Here is an 18,116-nt window from a genome sequence, read left to right on the forward strand (position 1 = left end):
TTTTCTTTATTTAACTAGGCAATTCAGTTAAAAAACAAATTCTTATTTACAATGACGGCCTACACCGAAAACAAACCGGGACGACACTGGGACAATTGTGCGCCACCCTATGGGACTCCCAATCACGGCCTTGATGTGATGCAGCCAGGATTCGAATCAGCGACTCGAGTGACGCCTCGTGCACTGAAATGCAGTGCCTTTAGACCGCTGCGTCACTCTGGAGCCGGAGAGAAATAATTACGACTCAAAAACAAAATGTCACGTGTCCTCGGTTCTACCAGCAGAACTTCCCTTCCCCGTGTGAATGGGAGATTTCTGGAATAATACACTTCGACGGCAGGAAGATAACTGCCTACGATTCATTTTATTTTGATCAATATGCTCAGAAAAAAATATATATTTTACGGGTCACTGATTAGAAATATTAAACTATAGCCGACATTTAGTATGGTCTCTCCTAGCTAAGATTTAACATACAGTCAAGACGACAGGGTCATAACATAACATAGAGCCCCAATAATACACAGAACGGAGAGATAAAATAACAAAACATAATTACCCTTTACTTATCAACTCCCAGAGAAAGCGCACTCGGTAAGCCTACATTAATTAGCCCTTATCTACTCCCACAGAAAAGCGCACTCGGTAAGCCTACATTAATTAGCCCTTATCTACTCCCTCAGAAAAAGCTCACTCGGTAAGCCTACATTAATTAGCCCTTATCTACTCCCACAGAAAAGCGCACTCGGTAAGCCTACATTAATTAGCCCTTATCTACTCCCCACAGAAAAGCGCACTCGGTAAGCCTACATTAATTAGCCTTTACTTATCTACTCCCTCAGAAAAGCTCACTTGGTAAGCCTACATTAATTAGCCCTTATCTACTCCCTCAGAAAAGCACACTCGGTAAGCCTACATTAATTAGCCCTTATCTACTCCCTCAGAAAAGCACACTCGGTAAGCCTACATTAATTAGCCCTTATCTACTCCCTCAGAAAAGCACACTCGGTAAGCCTACATTAATTAGCCCTTATCTACTCCCTCAGAAAAGCTCACTTGGTAAGCCTACATTAATTAGCCCTTATCTACTCCCTCAGAAAAGCACACTCGGTAAGCCTACATTAATTAGCCCTTATCTACTCCCTCAGAAAAGCACACTCGGTAAGCCTACATTAATTAGCCCTTACTTATCTACTCCCACAGAAAAGCGCACACGGTAAGCCTACATTAATTAGCCTTTACTATCTACTCCCTCAGAAAAGCGCACTCTGTAAGCCTACATTAATTAGCCCTTATCTACTCCCTCAGAAAAGCTCACTCGGTAGGCCTACATTAATTAGCCCTTATCTACTCCCTCAGAAAAGCACACTCGGTAAGCCTACATTAATTAGCCCTTATCTACTCCCACAGAAAAGCGCACTCGGTAAGCCTACATTAATTACCCTTTACTTATCAACTCCCACAGAAAAGCGCACTCGGTAAGCCTACATTAATTAGCCTTTAGGTATCTACTCCCACAGAAAAGCGCACACGGTAAGCCTATATTAATTAGCCCTTATCAACTCCCACAGAAAAGCGCACTCGGTAAGCCTACATTAATTATCCTTTACTTATCAACTCCCACAGAAAAGCGCACACGGTAAGCCTACATTAATTAGCCTTTACTTATCAACTCCCACAGAAAAGCGCACATGGTAAGCCTACATTAATTAGCCCTTATCTACTCCCACAGAAAAGCGCACTCGGTAAGCCTACATTAATTACCCTTTACTTATCAACTCCCACAGAAAGCGCACTCGGTAAGCCTAAATTAATTATCCTTTACTTATCAACTCCCACAGAAAAGCGCACTCGGTAAGCCTACATTAATTAGCCTTTACTTATCAACTCCCACAGAAAAGCGCACTCGGTAAGCCTACATTAATTAGCCCTTATCTACTCCCACAGAAAAGCGCACTCGGTAAGCCTACATTAATTAGCCCTTATCTACTCCCACAGAAAAGTGCACTCGGTAAGCCTACATTAATTAACCTTTACTTATCAACTCCCACAGAAAAGCACACTCTGTAAACCTACATTAATTAGCCCTTATCTACTCCCACAGAAAAGCGCACTCGGTAAGCCTACATTAATTAGCCCTTATCTACTCCCACAGAAAAGCGCACTCGGTAAGCCTACATTAATTAGCCCTTATCTACTCCCACAGAAAAGCGCACACGGTAAGCCTACATTAATTAGCCCTTATCTACTCCCACAGAAAAGCGCAATCGGTAAGCCTACATTAATTAGCCTTTATTTACTCCCACAGAAAAGCGCACTCGGTAAGCCTACATTAATTAGCCCTTATCTACTCCCACAGAAAAGCGCACTCGGTAAGCCTACATTAATTAGCCCTTATCTACTCCCACAGAAAAGCGCACTCGGTAAGCCTACATTAATTAGCCCTTATCTACTCCCACAGAAAAGCGCACTCGGTAAGCCTACATTAATTAGCCTTTATTTACTCCCACAGAAAAGCGCACTCGGTGGCCTAAATTAATTAGCCCTTATCTGCTCCCACAGAAAGCACACTCGGTAAGCCTACATTAATTAGCCCTTATCTACTCCCACAGAAAAGCGCACTCGGCAAGCCTACATTAATTAGCCCTTATCTACTCCCACAGAAAAGCGCACTCTGTGGCCTACATTAATTAGCCCTTATCTAATTCACAGAAAAGCGCACTCGGTAAGCCTACATTAATTACCCCTTTACTTATCAACTCCCCAGAAAGCGCACTCGGCAAGCCTACATTAATTAGCCCTTATCTACTCCCCACAGAAAGCGCACTCGGTATGCCTACATTAATTAGCCCTTATCTACCCCCACAGAAAAAGCGCACTCGGTATGCCTACATTAATTAGCCTCTATCTACTCCCACAGAAAAAGCGCACTCGTTAAGCCTACATTAATTAGCCCTTATCTACTCCCACAGAAAAAGCGCACCTTTTCGGTAAGCCTACATTACTAGCCTTTATTTACTCCCACAGAAAAGCGCACTCCGGTAAGCCTACACACTAGCTCCTATCTACTCCCACAGAAAAAGCGCACTCGGTAAGCCTACATAATTAGCCCTTATCTACTCCCACAGAAAGCGCACTCGGTGGCCTACATTAATTAGCCCATATCTACTCCCACAGAAAAAGCGCACTCGGTAAGCCTACATTAATTTAGCCTTTACTTATCTACCCCAGAAAAGCGCACTCTGTAAGCCCACATTAATTAGCCTTTATTTACTCCCACAGAAAAGCGCACTCGGTAAGCCTACATTAATTAGCCCATATCTACTCCCACAGAAAAGCGCACTCGGTAAGCCTACATTAATTAGCCCTTATCAACTCCCACAGAAAAGCGCACTCGGTAAGCCTACATTAATTAGCCCGTATCTACTCCCACAGAAAAGCGCACTCGGTAAGATATACGCAGCGCATTTTTCGTCTACAAGAAAATGCTAAGTTGTTTATTTGTAATTTTTAACTATGATGATTTTAGAGTCCCTTTATTTACAGCCTACATGTCTAGCAGCGTACCGCATTTCCCCGGTTAGCCAATAGGCGGTGGTGTACGTACAGTAGTAGGTACAGACGGCTCTTCCTTTCCGTGTACAGCGCTGTGGAACCATATGGGACCCGCGAGGAGGAGGAGGACTGTGTTCTCTCTCTCTTCCTGTATTTTCATTTGCCTCCTAATTGACCCAAATAAAGGCTCGTTCACTGAATTACTGGGGGGGGGGGGGTCTCCCTGGCCCCGGTGGTGCACGCGGGCACGCAGGCACACACACGCGCCTGCAGCAGTAGCTGAGGAGGCGAGAGGCGAGTCCCCGTCAGACAGAGTAATTGTCGGTTCCGTACCAAATGGTTCCCTATTCCTTTTATAGTGCTTACATTTGACCAGGGTCTGTAGGGCTAGGGTCAAAAGTAGTGCACTGTGTAAGGGATAGAGTGCCATTGCGACGGAAACCTCTCTCTCTCTACTGGAGTCATCCCATTTGATATTGTGGCTTGTCCAATCACCCTCCGCTCGTCAACCGTTTGTCTTGACTCGCTTCCCCGCTGTAGGCTACAACCTCTCCGGTCTCTGCCCGGTGCTGTGCTGGCGCCACGGAGCTCCAGGGCCGCCCTGGTAACGATTTCCACGTTTCGGTGATGAGGATGTATCATTTCTAAACAGGGGAGAATGGAGAAACCCGGTTGAGATGGTGCTTTTATTAAGATCCGACCGGGACACACATCAACAACAACGAAAATAACAGTTTTGTTGTGCGGAGTAACAGAACACACGTGCTCGTCGTCACCGACGCAGGAGGATTGTTTTGTTTGAGTGGCCAGGGATTTGCATATGTTTTTCATTTAAAAACATCATGCACGACAAGGCGACAGACACTCAGGCTTCGACACCGTCAAAAGTCTCCTCGTTTTACATCGAAAACCTACTCGGCTCGAGGAAGAATGGAGAGTCAACGTATATCAACGGACAGGTCAACAACAACAACAACAACAACAACAACAACAACAACAACAACAACAACAACAACAACAGCCAGTATAGTACCAGGACCGCGGAGGAGAGTATGGAGCGGAATGAGATGGTCTACCCGAGCCGAGTCTTAGCGGGACATCCCAGCCAAGTGGCCGGTGAAGTGGCAGCCTGCTCCGGCCTCGGCGCCGATGTTTCCCCCCGGAGAGACTCGCAGTTAGAACCGAACAGAGGAGCCGCAGCCGTTAACGTCAAACCACTCAGTCTCAAAAGGTCCAACAGTAAGTTGCCTATATCTTTATTTTATTGGATAAATTGTTGTGTTTAATTGTTTTTTTTAACGGCATAATCGAATCTACTGTATGAGATCCATTGTAAATAAAATGTCCACAAGAGCCATCGTTTAAATTTTAAATGCATTTATTTATTTATTTATCCATCATTTTACCAGGTAAGTTGACTGAGAACATGTTCTCATTTGCAGCAACGACCTGGGGAATAGTTACAGGGGAGAGGAGGGGGGGATTAATGAGCCAATTGGAAGCTGAGTGACTGTATGGGCAATACAGTAATCTGTCTGTATTCCGTTAGATAAATATTCCTATAATTATCTTTGACTGCATGATCGAAGCTGGTCGGATAGTCTATATTGTGAAGATAAGAAACAGCTTCTCATTGCGATCGAAGGGTTTGAATGGCCCAGTTATATTTGGCTATAACAACACGAGGTTTTAGGCCTGTAGTCGACATCTAGGGCCAAGATCATCTCACAATAACCTTTGTTTAATCAGTCCCATTGAGGTAAAAACAAAAATATTTTTTTTTTACCAGGAGACCTGTCAAGGAGGTTTAACCACATGTCGCCATGCATGTCGGCGAATCATGTTACGCCGACATGTGGTATATATTACGTCTATATCGTGTGTCGTGATAGTCCTATCGCGCATCATGACTAAGCCTATATCTCTAATTACGCACACTGCCTGTCACTATAGGTCGGGAACGCAAATGGCACCCTATTCCCTATACGGTGCACTACTTTAGAAAAGAGCCCAATGTGCCCCTATCAGCTCTATTTAAAAAATATATATATATTAAATTCTCACCTTTATTTAACCAGGAAGGCCAGTTGAGAACAAGTTCTCATTTACAACTGCGACCTGATCTGTTACGTTAGACCAAACTCGGTGCCATAGGCCCTGGTCTAAAGTAGTGCACCCTATAGGGAATATGACTCTGGTCTATAGTAGTGCACTATATATGGAATCGGGTGCCATATTGGGATTGTCTGGTCCTGTCTGGTCAGCCAGTCTACTGATAGAGGGAAGTGGTCCCTGGTCCTGTCTGGTCAGCCAGTCTACTGATAGAGGAAGTGTCCTCTGGTCCTGTCTGGTCAGCCAGTCTACTGATAGAGGGAAGTGTCCTCTGGTCCTGTCTGGTCAGCCAATCTACTGATAGAGGAAGTGTCTTCTGGTCCTGTCTGGTCAGCCAGTCTACTGATAGAGGGAAGTGTCCTCTGGTCCTGTCTGGTCAGCCAATCTACTGATAGTGGGAAGTGTCTTCTGGTCCTGTCTGGTCAGCCAGTCTACTGATAGAGGGAAGTGTCCCTGGTCCTGTCTGGTCAGCCAGTCTACTGATAGAGGGAAGTGTCCTCTGGTCCTGTCTGGTCAGCCAGTCTACTGATAGAGGGAAGTGTCCTCTGGTCCTGTCTGGTCAGCCAGTCTACTGATAGAGGGAAGTGTCCTCTGGTCCTGTCTGGTCAGCCAGTCTACTGATAGAGGGAAGTGTCCCCTGGTCCTGTCTGGTCAGCCAGTCTACTGATAGAGGAAGTGTCCCCTGGTCCTGTCTGGTCAGCCAGTCTACTGATAGAGGAAGTGTCCTCTGGTCCTGTCTGGTCAGCCAATCTACTGATAGAGGGAAGTGTCTTCTGGTCCTGTCTGGTCAGCCAGTCTACTGATAGAGGGAAGTGTCCTCTGGTCCTGTCTGGTCAGCCAGTCTACTGACAGAGGGAAGTGTCCCCTGGTCCTGTCTGGTCAGCCAGTCTACTGATAGAGGGAAGTGTCCTCTGGTCCTGTCTGGTCAGCCAATCTACTGATAGAGGGAAGTGTCCTCTGGTCCTGTCTGGTCAGCCAGTCTACTGACAGAGGGAAGTGTCCCCTGGTCCTGTCTGGTCAGCCAGTCTACTGATAGAGGGAAGTGTCCTCTGGTCCTGTCTGCTCAGCCAGTCTACTGATAGAGGGAAGTGTCCTCTGGTCCTGTCTGGTCAGCCAGTCTACTGATAGAGGGAAGTGTCCTCTGGTCCTGTCTGGTCAGCCAGTCTACTGATAGAGGAAGTGTCTTCTGGTCCTGTCTGGTCAGCAAGTCTACTGATAGAGGAAGTGTCCTCTGGTCTGTCTGGTCCTGTCTGGACAGCCAGTCTACTGATAGAGGAAGTGTCCCCTGGTCCTGTCTGGTCAGCCAGTCTACTGATAGAAGGAAGTGTCCTCTGGTCCTGTCTGGTCAGCCAGTCTACTGATAGAGGGAAGTGTCCTCTGGTCCTGTCTGGTCAGCCAGTCTACTGATAGAGGGGAAGTGTCCCTGGTCCTGTCTGGTCAGCCAGTCTACTGATAGAGGAAGTGTCCCCTGGTCCTGTCTGGTCAGCCAGTCTACTGATAGAGGGAAGTGTCCTCTGGTCTGTCTGGTCCTGTCTGGACAGCCAGTCTACTGATAAAGGGAAGTGTCCCCTGGTCCTGTCTGGTCAGCCAGTCTACTGATAGAGGAAGTGTCCTCTGGTCCTGTCTGGTCAGCCAGTCTACTGATAGAGGGAAGTGTCCCCTGGTCCTGTCTGGTCAGCCAGTCTGCTGATAGAGGAAGTGTCCTCTGGTCCTGTCTGGTCAGCCAGTCTACTGATAGAGGGAAGTGTCCTCTGGTCCTGTCTGGTCAGCCAGTCTACTGATAGAGGAGGTGTCCCCTGGTCCTGTCTGGTCCTGTCTGGTCAGCCAGTCTACTGATAGAGGAAGTGTCCCCTGGTCCTGTCTGGTCAGCCAGTCTACTGATAGAGGAAGTGTCCTCTGGTCCTGTCTGGTCAGCCAGTCTACTGATAGAGGGAAGTGTCCTCTGGTCTGTCTGGTCCTGTCTGGACAGCCAGTCTACTGATAGAGGGAAGTGTCCCCTGGTCCTGTCTGGTCAGCCAGTCTACTGATAGAGGAAGTGTCCCCTGGTCTGTCTGGTCAGCCAGTCTACTGATAGAGTGAAGTGTCCTCTGGAGGGTCAACGAGGCCCCCTGCTTAATTTGGTAAAACTAACAGAAGCAGTGAGCTCATGTTTGGAGCCCCCTCTCTCTCCCCTCCTTCTCTCTCTCTTCCCTCCTTCTCTCTCTCTCTTCCCTCCTTCTCTCTCTCTTCCCTCCTTCTCTCTCTCTCTCTTCCCTCCCCCTCTCTCTCTCTTCCCTCCCTCTCTCTCTCTCTTCCCTCCCTCTCTCTCTCTCTCTCTTCCCTCCTCTCTCTCTCTCTTCCCTCCTTCCCTCTCTCTCCTCCCTCCTTCTCTCTCTTCCCTCCTTCTCTCTCTCTCTTACCTCCCCCTCTCTCTCTCTTCCCTCCCTCTCTCTCTCTCTCTCTCTCTCTCTCTTCCCTCCTCTCTCTCTCTCTTCCCTCCCTCCCTCCCTCTCTCTCTCTCTTTTCCTCCTCTCTCTCTGCAGCCAATCCAAACTCATTAAAGGCTCAAGAGTGCAATTAGTTTGTCAGTGGATGACCCCAGGGAACAGGGGTCTTGGTCTCTTCAGAACAGTCGTACAGGCACAGGGTTATATCCCCATGGAACCCTATTCCCTGTACTTTGAGTCCTATGGCCCTGGTCTAAAATAATGCATCACTAGTAATGGTCACTAGTAGTTCACTATATAGGGAATAGGGCTCTGGTCACTAGTAGTTCACTATATAGGGAATAGGGCCCTAGGTCAGGAGTAGTTAATTATATAGTGAATAGGGCCCTAGGTCAGGAGTAGTTCACTATATAGGGAATAGGGCCCTGGTCACTAGTAGTTCACTATATAGGGAATAGGGCTCTGGTCTATAGAGGTTCACTATATAGGGAATAGGGCCCTAGGTCAGAAGTAGTGCACTATATAGGGAATAGGGCCCTAGGTCAGAAGTAGTTCACTATATAGGGAATAGGGCTCTGGTCACTAGTAGTTCACTATATAGGGAATAGGGCCCTAGGTCAGAAGTAGTGCACTATATAGGGAATAGGGCCCTAGGTCAGAAGTAGTTCACTATATAGGGAATAGGGCCCTAGGTCAGAAGTAGTTCACTATATAGGGAATAGGGCCCTAGGTCAGAAGTAGTTCACTATTTAGGGAATAGGGCCCTAGGTCAGAAGTAGTTCACTATTTGGGAATAGGGCCCTAGGTCAGGAGTAGTTCATTATATAGTGAATAGGGCCCTAGGTCAGAAGTAGTTCATTATATAGTGAATAGGGCCCTAGGTCAGGAGTAGTTCATTATATAGTGAATAGGGCCCTAGGTCAGGAGTAGTTCATTATATAGTGAATAGGGCCCTAGGTCAGAAGTAGTTCATTATATAGTGAATAGGGCCCTAGGTCAGGAGTAGTTCATTATATAGGGAATAGGGCCCTAGGTCAGAAGTAGTTCATTATATAGTGAATAGGGCCCTAGGTCAGAAGTAGTTTACTATATAGTGAATAGGGCCCTAGGTCAGAAGTAGTTCATTATATAGTGAATAGGACCCTAGGTCAGAATTGTTTCACTATTTAGGGAATAGGGCCCTAGGTCAGAAGTAGTTCATTATATAGTGAATAGGGCCCTAGGTCAGAAGTATTTCACTATTTAGGGAATATGGCCCTAGGTCAGAAGTAGTTCATTATATATTGAATAGGGCCCTAGGTCAGAAGTAGTTCATTATATAGTGAATAGGGCCCTAGGTCAGAAGTAGTTCATTATATCGTGAATAGGGCCCTAGGTCAGAAGTAGTTCACTATATAGTGAATAGGGCCCTAGGTCAGAAGTAGTTCACTATTTAGGGAATAGGGCCCTAAGTCAGGAGTAGTTCATTATATAGTGAATAGGGCCCTAGGTCATAAGTAGTTCACTATATAGTGAATAGGGCCCTAGGTCAGGAGTGTTTCACTATTTAGGGAATAGGGCCCTAGGTCAGAAGTAGTTCATTATATAGTGAATAGGGCCCTAGGTCAGAAGTATTTCACTATTTAGGGAATAGGGCCCTAGGTCAGAAGTAGTTCATTATATATTGAATAGGGCCCTAGGTCAGAAGTAGTTCACTATATAGTGAATAGGGCCCTAGGTCAGAAGTAGTTCACTATATAGTGAATAGGGCCCTAGGTCAGAAGTAGTTCACTATTTAGGGAATAGGGCCCTAGGTCAGAAGTAGTTCACTATATAGGGAATGGGTAGGCACCCTGACCACCTTGGTTATCTCTACATCATATTATCTCTCCATCATTTTATCTCTCCATTTTATCTCTCCATCAGTTATCTCTCCATCATATTATCTCTCCATCAGTTATCTCCATCATATTATCTCTCCATCAGTTATCTCCATCATATTATCTCTCCATCATATTATCTCTCCATCATATTATCTCTCCATCAGTTATCTCCATCATATTATCTCTCCATCATATTATCTCTCCATCAGTTACCTCTCCATCATATTATCTCTCCATCATATTATCTCTCCATCAGTTACCTCTCCATCATATTATCTCTCCATCATATTATCTCTCCATCAGTTATCTCTCCATCAGTTACCTCTCCATCATATTATCTCTCCATCAGTTATCTCCATCATATTATCTCTCCATCATATTATCTCTCCATCAGTTATCTCTCCATCATTTTATCTCTCCACCAGTTCTCTCTCCATCAGGTATCTCTCCATCAGTTATCTCTCCATCAGTTCTCTCCATCAGTTCTCTCCATCAGTTCTCTCCATCAGTTATCTCTCCATCATATTATCTCTTCATCAGTTCTCTCTCCATCAGGTATCTCTCTGTCAGTTATCTCTGTATCAGTTATCTTTCCATTACTCTTTAAGATCAAAGATTAACTATAGGTACAGGCCTATATTTTACCCCTTTGTTTTTATGGCCAACTTCTGTTCCTCATCAACAGCCTATTGAAATCATTCAGACGTTGATGCCATGTGTCCCTATTCGATTCACATTTAATTCATGTTGTATTTTTTCCCCACAGATCCCAACGAGGACAGTAGATGCTCAGATGACCGTTGCTGCTCCCACTCAGCCAGCGACCGAGACTCCGTCTCTTCCGCCGTGTCAGAAGAACCCACTGAAGGCAGCGACAAAACGGGACGGAAAACGGCAGACAGCAGCCTGACCGACGACAACGACGAGACGCAGAACGCCTTTGACGATCAGTCGGACCCGGAAGCCCCTCTGGACCCGAGCTCTGTCCGAAGAAGAAAACTAGAACCGTTTTCAGTCGGAGTCAGGTGTTTCAGTTGGAGTCGGCGTTCGATATGAAAGCGGTACCTGAGCAGTTCTGAACGGGCAGGTATCGCGGCCTCTCTCCAGCTGACGGAAAGTAGGTGAAAATCTGGTTCCAGAATCGACGGAACAAATGGAAGAGACAGATGGCCGCGGATCAAGAGACCGTAAACGTTTCCCACTCGTCCCAACGGATAGTCCGAGTTCCGATTCTATATCCGCAGCTCCACGCCCTCGGCGTTGGGTTTCAACGTCAACGTGTCCCAGGTCTCCCCTCCGTTGATGAGTTTCTCGAACCCTGTTAACTATCCCATCTCCTCCTTTGCGCACTCCATGCGTTTACTACGCTCGCAAATGACCGGGTTGGTGTAAAGACCGTTACCGAGCTTTCACTGCTTTTTGTTCACGTCATGTTGTTTAAATTTAAATTTAACCTTTATTTAACCTTTATTTAACCTTTATTTAACCTTTATTTAACCTTTATTTAACCTTTATTTTACCTTTATTTTACCTTTATTTTACCTTTATTTTACCTTTATTTTACCTTTATTTAACCTTTATTTAACCTTTATTTAACCTTTATTTAACCTTTATTTAACCTTTATTTAACCTTTATTTAACCAGGCAAGTCAGTTAAGAACACATTCTTATTTTCAATGACGGCCTGGGAACAGTGGGGTTAATTGATCTAGGAACAGTGGGTTAACTGGTCTAGGAACAGTGGGGTTGACTGGTCTAGGAACAGTGGGTTAACTGGTCTAGGAACAGTGGGGTTAACTGGTCTAGGAACAGTGGGGTTAACTGGTCTAGGAACAGTGGGTTAACTGGTCTAGGAACAGTGGGTTAACTGGTCTAGGAACAGTGGGTTAACTGGTCTAGGAACAGTGGGGTTAACTGGTCTAGGAACAGTGGGGTTAACTGGTCTAGGAACAGTGGGTTAACTGGTCTAGGAACAGTGGGTTAACTGGTCTAGGAACAGTGGGTTAACTGGTCTAGGAACAGTGGGTTAACTGGTCTAGGAACAGTGGGTTAACTGGTCTAGGAACAGTGGGTTAACTGGTCTAGGAACAGTGGGTTAACTGGTCTAGGAACAGTGGGGTTAACTGGTCTAGGAACAGTGGGTTAACTGGTCTAGGAACAGTGGGTTAACTGGTCTAGGAACAGTGGGTTAACTGGTCTAGGAACAGTGGGGTTAACTGGTCTAGGAACAGTGGGGTTAACTGGTCTAGGAACAGTGGGTTAACTGGTCTAGGAACAGTGGGGTTAACTGGTCTAGGAACAGTGGGGTTAACTGGTCTAGGAACAGTGGGGTTAACTGGTCTAGGAACAGTGGGGTTAACTGGTCTAGGAACAGTGGGGTTAACTGGTCTAGGAACAGTGGGTTAACTGGTCTAGGAACAGTGGGTTAACTGGTCTAGGAACAGTGGGTTAACTGGTCTAGGAACAGTGGGGTTAACTGGTCTAGGAACAGTGGGTTAACTGGTCTAGGAACAGTGGGGTTAACTGGTCTAGGAACAGTGGGTTAACTGGTCTAGGAACAGTGGGGTTAACTGGTCTAGGAACAGTGGGTTAACTGGTCTAGGAACAGTGGGTTAACTGGTCTAGGAACAGTGGGGTTAACTGGTCTAGGAACAGTGGGTTAACTGGTCTAGGAACAGTGGGGTTAACTGGTCTAGGAACAGTGGGTTAACTGGTCTAGGAACAGTGGGTTAACTGGTCTAGGAACAGTGGGGTTAACTGGTCTAGGAACAGTGGGTTAACTGGTCTAGGAACAGTGGGTTAACTGGCCTAGGAACAGTGGGGTTAACTGGTCTAGGAACAGTGGGGTTAACTGGTCTAGGAACAGTGGGTTAACTGGTCTAGGAACAGTGGGGTTAACTGGTCTAGAACAGTCGGTTAACTGGTCTAGGAACAGTGGGTTAACTGGTCTAGGAACAGTGGGGTTAACTGGTCTAGGAACAGTGGGGTTAACTGGTCTAGGAACAGTGGGTTAACTGGTCTAGGAACAGTGGGGTTAACTGGTCTAGGAACAGTGGGTTAACTGGTCTAGGAACAGTGGGGTTAACTGGTCTAGGAACAGTGGGTTAACTGGTCTAGGAACAGTGGGTTAACTGGTCTAGGAACAGTGGGACTGGTCTAGGAACAGTGGGTTAACTGGTCTAGGAACAGTGGGTTAACTGGTCTAGGAACAGTGGGTTAACTGGTCTAGGAACAGTGGGTTAACTGGTCTAGGAACAGTGGGTTAACTGGTCTAGGAACAGTGGGGTTAACTGGTCTAGGAACAGTGGGGTTAACTGGTCTAGGAACAGTGGGTTGACGACTGGTCTAGGAACAGTGGGTTAACTGGTCTAGGAACAGTGGGTTAACTGGTCTAGGAACAGTGGGGTTAACTGGTCTAGGAACAGTGGGGTTAACTGGTCTAGGAACAGTGGGTTAACTGGTCTACGAACAGTGGGTTAACTGGTCTAGGAACAGTGGGTTAACTGGTCTACGAACAGTGGGTTAACTGGTCTAGGAACAGTGGGTTAACTGGTCTAGGAACAGTGGGTTAACTGGTCTAGGAACAGTGGGTTAACTGGTCTAGGAACAGTGGGTTAACTGGTCTAGGAACAGTGGGTTAACTGGTCTAGGAACAGTGGGGTTAACTGGTCTAGGAACAGTGGGGTTAACTGGTCTAGGAACAGTGGGTTAACTGGTCTAGGAACAGTGGGGTTAACTGGTCTAGGAACAGTGGGTTAACTGGTCTAGGAACAGTGGGGTTAACTGGTCTAGGAACAGTGGGTTAACTGGTCTAGGAACAGTGGGTTAACTGGTCTAGGAACAGTGGGTTAACTGGTCTAGGAACAGTGGGTTAACTGGTCTAGGAACAGTGGGTTAACTGGTCTAGGAACAGTGGGTTAACTGGTCTAGGAACAGTGGGTTAACTGGTCTAGGAACAGTGGGTTACACTGGTCTAGGAACAGTGGGGTTAACTGGTCTAGGAACAGTGGGGTTAACTGGTCTAGGAACAGTGGGTTACACTGGTCTAGGAACAGTGGGTTACACTGGTCTAGGAACAGTGGGTTACACTGGTCTAGGAACAGTGGGGTTAACTGGTCTAGGAACAGTGGGTTAACTGGTCTAGGAACAGTGGGTTAACTGGTCTAGGAACAGTGGGTTAACTGGTCTAGGAACAGTGGGTTAACTGGTCTAGGAACAGTGGGTTAACTGGTCTAGGAACAGTGGGTTAACTGGTCTAGGAACAGTGGGTTAACTGGTCTAGGAACAGTGGGTTAACTGGTCTAGGAACAGTGGGTTAACTGCCTTGTTCAGGGGCAGAACGACAGATTTGTACCTTGTCAGCTCGGGGGTTTGAACTCGCAACCTTCCGGTTACTAGTCCAACGCTCTAACCAGACGTCATTAATTTATTCAATTATTGAAGATAGCGATTCGTGCAAATAACAATAACTACAATGGCCGCGGAAAACTATACAAGTAAAAGAGTTTGAAGACTTACAATTGATCGCGGTGTTTTTTTTTTTATGTTATAAATGTACTATTTTAAATATCTACTTTTATTATATTATCGCCACACTTAGATAATTATAGTGTTTGTGCGGGTCCACATTGCTATGTTTTTTTAATATACACATTTATTTGTGCAAAGACTTTTATACTCAAAGCCCGTTTCTAACGTGACTTTTTTCTCCACACAGCTTTTTCTCCACACAGCTCTAAATAAACGAATCACAAGATATGAGTGATGTGTGTGTGTGTTGTTGTCCTGTGTATCCTCCGGCAACGTGCTTCGGGGTCAATTTTCGAGCAATTTCGACTAACGTCCAGAGTTGAACCTGCAATGAGATTCGATTGATCGATCAACTGTAGCCTACAGTTGATCAATCCATGTGAAATTGTAAGTAATTTGATCGGAATTTACCCCATCTATTGGCTCCTCCCGGACTATAGGCTACAAATATAGACTAGTATATTTTATTTCGCCAGTTTTACTTCCGTCAAAATAGACACGGACGAGGACAGAAGACGTCGTGTGCAGCGAACTAGTTCTCACAAGTCCTCCGTCCAAGGCAGCGATAGTTCTCACACATATCAGCGTATTGAATTATTTTGAGCATGGCCTTGGGGGAAAAAAAAAAAACAGACTTCCGTGGCATGCAGGCCTAACATGCTCTCTGCCCTGCAACTGAACTGGGAACACCCGTCTCTCCATTAGAGGAAATATGGTCTGATCATCATCATTCCTATTTATAAAACACACGGCAGGGTCAACGACAGGACGTTGGTGAGGACAAATGAATTATAGACACTATTACATAAATATGACATCACGCTACTGCAACCACCAGGCCGGAGCTGGCATGTTGTGATTGTGAGCGACTGGATAAGAAACAGTTGAACCGTAGAGTTAGTTGGTTTATAGACCTGTACGGTAGGACTCATAGTTCTATATCTTTACCTTTATTTAACTAGGCAAGTCAGTTAATTAGAACACATTCTTATTTTCAATGACGGCCTAGGAACAGTGGGTTTAACTGCCTGTTCAGGGGGCAGAACGGCAGATTTGTACCTTGTCAGCTCGGGGATTTGAACTTGCAAACCTGCATAGTAGCCTACTATGGCCCGTCATAGGCTACTATGACCAGGTCGCAGTTGTAAATGAGAACTTGTTGTCAACTGGCCTACCTGGTTAAATAAAGATTAAATACAAATAAACAATAATGTGTTATTTATTTACAACACAAGTAGACGTTTAATTCAGAGGATCCACGGACCAACTAAAGTAGCCTCTCTTATAATCCGAACTAATAGGCTTTATGTGTGTAATGTGGAGATTATAGCTTATGCATATTTCTATTTATAACTATTTATATTTAACAAGGCTTTTCCTTCGTTGTCATAAATATGTATTTCTTATTATTACACTTTCAGTAGCCTCTGCCTGTACGTAGGAGCCGCCATTCATTCGGAGAAGGATACTTGAGATAACGTCCGAGGGCAACACATATTTAGGGTAAAACAACTCAATGCTAACTATATTCATCACAACCACATCCCCATCGAAGACGATAGACGTTTTGCTTTTGGGAGAACGTGTGGCCGTGGGGTTTCCTGGGTAAAATAACGTACACGAATTCAAATTCCTTCTGCTGTGGTTTTATCTGTAAAACGGACAACAACAAAAATATGGTCACGATCATCATCTCAACAAACAATACAATAGAAGGTTCTAACTTTATTCTGGACAATAAACAGTCATCAATATAACGCTCAATATCATATGGATAACAGTTAGCCTACACTAAACACAGTCTACGTCTATATGAATAAGTGGCGCGGCGGTCTAAGGCACTGCATCTCAGTGCTTACAGGTGTCACTAAAAACACCCTGGTTCGAATCTAGGCTGTATCACAACCGGCCGTGATAGGGAGTCCCGTAAGGCGGCGAACAATTGGCCCGGCGACGTCCGGGTTTGTCCAGTGTAGACTGCCGTTGTAAATAATAATTTACAGGCCTAGTTAAACAGGCCTCCACTATAGCGTGTAGTCTTTCAGCCATTATATTGATTTATAGGCCTTTACCTTAGCCTTGTGCAAAAACACAATGGCGTTAAAAATACTTTAAAGTCGTTATTTTTGGGGGAGGGTTTCTGTACTTTACTATTTATATTTTTGACTACTTTTACTTCACTACATATGAAAATAATGTACTTTTAACTCAATACATTTTCCCCTGACACCCAAAGTACTTGTTACATTTTAATGTTTAGCAGGACAGGAAAATGGTCAATTCATACACTTATCAAGAGAACATCCCAGGGTAGCCTAGTGGTTAGAGCATTGGACTAGCAAGTTCAAACCCCCTGAGCAGACAAGGTACAATTCTGTCGTTCTGCCCCAATTCTGTCGTTCCCAGGCCGTCATTGAAAATAAGAATTTGTTCTTAACTGACTTGCCTGGTTAAATAACAAACATCCCTGGTCATCCCTACTGCCTCTGATCTGGAGGACTCACTAAACACCAATGCTTTCATTTGTAAAATATGTCTGAGTGTTGGAGTGTGGCAATCAGTAAATAAATAAAACATGTAAATAAAATGGTGCCGTCATGTTTGTAGTAAAAAGGAATTTGAAATTATTTACACTTTTACTTTCAATACATTAGTCTATTTTATCAATTACAATAACTTTTCATATTTAAGTATATTTAAAACCAAATACGTTTTAGACTTGTACTCAAGTAGTATTTTACTGGGTGACTTTTTTATTTTTACCCGAGTCATTTTCTATGAAGGTATATATTTTTTTTACTATGACTCAAGTATGACGTTTGGGGACTTTATCCACCGCGGGCGGAATATAGAAGCCTGGTGGGTTCTATTCTATTCGTTCCCTTCTATCAGTTAACGAGTTTATAAGATGCAAAGAAATAAATATGCGTTAATGAATTGCAATGCAGGCCTAAATTAGATGGAAACGGTTACACATAGAAATGGAGCTAGGTTATTTTAATTTACAGTAAATGTTGTGTTCAATATGTTATTCCAGCTACATTCATGTAAATACTATTTATAATATATTTATATTGGTGTCTCTCTCTTGTTTTTTTACTTTGAAAACTACAGCTCGTAGAAAAGGCCTCATTAAAACGTGAACTTCGTTAAAACGTGTACCAGTCATTAAAAAAAAAAAAAAAAATAAAAACCGCTGAAACCCCCGTAATCCACCTCCGCTTCTCCCAACGACAAAACCTCCTGGTGGACATCGGGATTGGACCCGGTCAGCACCAGGTGTTAAGTCTAAAACAGGATGTATTAGGTAGCCTACCTTCTAGGCAGAACTGCAGGGTCTATAGCTAGACATGATATATTCACCAACCCAAAGCCATGTCTGCAGAAAAAAAAATAGGCCAATTCCTCAAATACAGAACACCTCAAATTAAATGATTTCCAATGAATCACTTCCATTCTTCGTTTCGTAGCCTGTATACCAGATGCCAGGCTCAAGAAAGAAGGAAACGATAACATTATATACTCCCTCTCTCTCTCTTCCCCTCCCTTGATGCAATTGGCCCCTCGCAGGCACTCCTCTTGTCCAATGGACGAGAGCGCACCAACGTTCCATCCGGTCCGTGGAAGTTAC

The 18,116-nt window shown here is 44.8% G+C and overlaps 1 pseudogene; it reads left to right on the top strand.

Annotated features, from left to right (window-relative positions):
- Positions 1-4,103: 4,103 nt before the first annotated feature.
- Positions 4,104-11,458, top strand: LOC118382296 (homeobox protein HMX1-like; annotated as a pseudogene).
- Positions 11,459-18,116: the final 6,658 nt, after the last annotated feature.

This window comes from Oncorhynchus keta, unplaced genomic scaffold (genome assembly GCF_023373465.1).
Source record: "Oncorhynchus keta strain PuntledgeMale-10-30-2019 unplaced genomic scaffold, Oket_V2 Un_contig_9498_pilon_pilon, whole genome shotgun sequence".
NCBI classification, from domain to species: domain Eukaryota; kingdom Metazoa; phylum Chordata; class Actinopteri; order Salmoniformes; family Salmonidae; genus Oncorhynchus; species Oncorhynchus keta.